The following is a 2,749-nucleotide window of genomic DNA, read 5'->3' as shown; positions in this document are numbered from 1 at the left end:
CCCAGCCGTGTTCATGGACTTGATGAATAGATTTTTCCACCAGTATCTAAATCAGTTTGTGGTAGTTTTCATTGATGATATACTGGTGTACTCGAGGAGTTTTGAGGATCATGAGGTACATTTGAGGCAGGTGCTATAGACACTTAGAGAGGAGAAGCTCTATGCCAAGTTTAGCAAGTGTGAATTCTGGCTTGAGAATGTAGCATTTTTAGGCCACGTGATCTCAGGGGATGGTATTTCAGTGGATCCCAGCAAGATTGACGCGGTGGTGAATTGGGCCAGGCCAAGGAATGTGCAGAAAGTTAGGAGTTTCTTAGGACTGGTAGGTTATTACCGTCGTTTTGTTGAGGGGTTTTCAACTTTGTCAGGACTTCTCACACGATTGACTAGAAAAAACACTAGATTCATGGGGGATGAAGAATGTGAGCAGAGCTTCCAGGAATTAAAGCAGCGCTCATCATTGCACCAATACTGACGATTCCATTAGGAGGTGATGGTTGTGTTATTTACAGTGACACGTCTTTGAAAGGGTTTGGTTATGTGCTGATGCAGCATGGTAGGGTGATAACATATGCGTCCAGGCATTTGAAAGAATATGAAAAGAACTACCCTACTCACGATCTAGAATTGGCTGCGGTTGTACATGCGCTAAAGATCTGGAGACATTATCTTTATGGTGAGAGGTGTGAGATATTTTATAATCACAAGAGCCTAAAGTACTTCTTTACACAAAAAGAGTTGAATATGCGGCAGAGGAGGTGGTTGGAACTCATTAAGGATTACGACTGCACCATCAGTTACCACCCAGGTAAAGCAAATGTGGTAGCTGATGCACTGAGCCGTAAATCAGGAGATACAGCGCAGCTAGCAACGGTAGTTCAGCATCTGATTCAGATGGACTTAGAAAGACTCAGATGGAATTAGTAGAAGATGATCCTGAGGCGCTTATTGCTAGTTTGGTTGTACAACCCACATTATATGAAAAGATTAAAGCTGCTCAGAGAGATGATCCAAAGTTAGTGGAGGTGTTTTCCAGAATAGATGATGGTCAAGGAGAGGAATTTAGCATTTCTGATGATGGGGCTCTGAGATTTCGCACCAGATTGTGTGTGCCTGCTGATGACAGCATTAGTAGGACAATTTTAGAGGAGGCACACATATCTCTATACACTATCCATCCCGGCGATACGAAAATGTATTGGGATCTAAGAGATTATTTCTGGTGGAGTGGCATGAAAAGGGAAATAACAGAATTTGTGCGGTAGTGTTTGACGTGCCAGCAGGTTAAAGCTGAGTACCAGAGACCGGCTGGTCAGTTGCAACCACTTTTCATTCCTGAGTGGAAGTGGGACCATGTATCCATGGATTTTGTTATTGGGCTACCGCCAGCATCGCATGGTTAGAATGCCATCTGGGTAATAGTTGATAGGTTGACGAAGACAACGCATTTTCTACCTATTAAAGTCAGCTATCCTATGCATCAGTTAGTAGATATATATATATATATATATATATATATATATATATATATATATATAGGAGATTATTTGACCCCATAGAGTGCCAGTATCCATAGTTTAGGACCGTGATCCATCTTTTACATCACGGTTCTAGAGGAGTTCATAGGAGGCACTAGGGACTCAGCTAGCATTCAGCACAACTTTCCACCCTTAGACCAATGGTCAAACTGAGAGAACAATCCAGGTATTGGAAGATATGCTTCGTGCCTGTGTGCTAGACTTTCGAGGTAGCTGGATTTAGTTTTTGCCGCTAGTTGAATTTTCTTATAATAACAGTTATCATACTAGCATCGGCATGGCACCCTACGAGTCATTATATGGTAGGAGATGCCGATCTCCTTTTTTCTGGGACGAAGTAGGCGAAAGACGAGTTTTGGGTCTAAAGATAATTCAGCAAGCATGTGATAAAGTCCGACTTATTCGAGACAAGATCAGTACAGCGTAGAGTCAGTAGAAAAGCTATGTGGGTACTCGCCGCTGAGAACTAGAATTTGAAGTGGGTAATCATGTGTTTCTGACAATAACTCCACTGAAGAGGATCTTGAGATTTGGGAAGAAGGGTAAGTTGAGTCCTAGGTTTATTGGCCTATTTGAGATACTTGAGAAGATTGGGTCAGTGGCCTATCGGCTAGCTTTATCGCCATCTCTATTTTGAGTTCATGACGTATTTTATGTTTCTATGTTAAGGAAATACGTACCTGATCCTTCCCATATCATCAGCCATACAAAACTGGAAGTCAGTGAGGCTTTAGCATATGAAGAAGTTCCAGTACAGATTTTAGATAGAAAAGAACAAGAATTGTGCAACAAGAAGATACCACTAGTAAAAGTTCTATGGAGAAACCACGCAATTGAAGAAGCCTCATGGGAGCTTGAAGATGAAATCAGACAGAAATATCCCTATTTATTCGATGAATTATAGTATTAATGTATATGCTAAAATGGTAATTTTATTTTGTTGATTCCAGTGTAATTGTAATGTAGGGTATAAGTTAGGTAGTATTTTGGTTTTGGGGGAATTTTCTTTTATGGTTATAATCTCCCAGAACTACCCATGTAACGACGGTATTCCTCCGCCATAAGTGAGGGTAGGTAATAAAATAAGTAGACCCTTTTTCCTTTACTGAATGATGGAGAGTATAGATAAAGATACATATAGTAAATTTCGAGGACAAAATTTTATAAGGAGGGGAGGATGTAGTGACCCAAAGAATAATAGTATTTAAATA

Source organism: Malania oleifera, chromosome 10 (genome assembly GCF_029873635.1).
Source record: "Malania oleifera isolate guangnan ecotype guangnan chromosome 10, ASM2987363v1, whole genome shotgun sequence".
In the NCBI taxonomy this organism is placed as follows: domain Eukaryota; kingdom Viridiplantae; phylum Streptophyta; class Magnoliopsida; order Santalales; family Ximeniaceae; genus Malania; species Malania oleifera.
Note: the sequence above shows the minus strand (reverse complement) of the source record.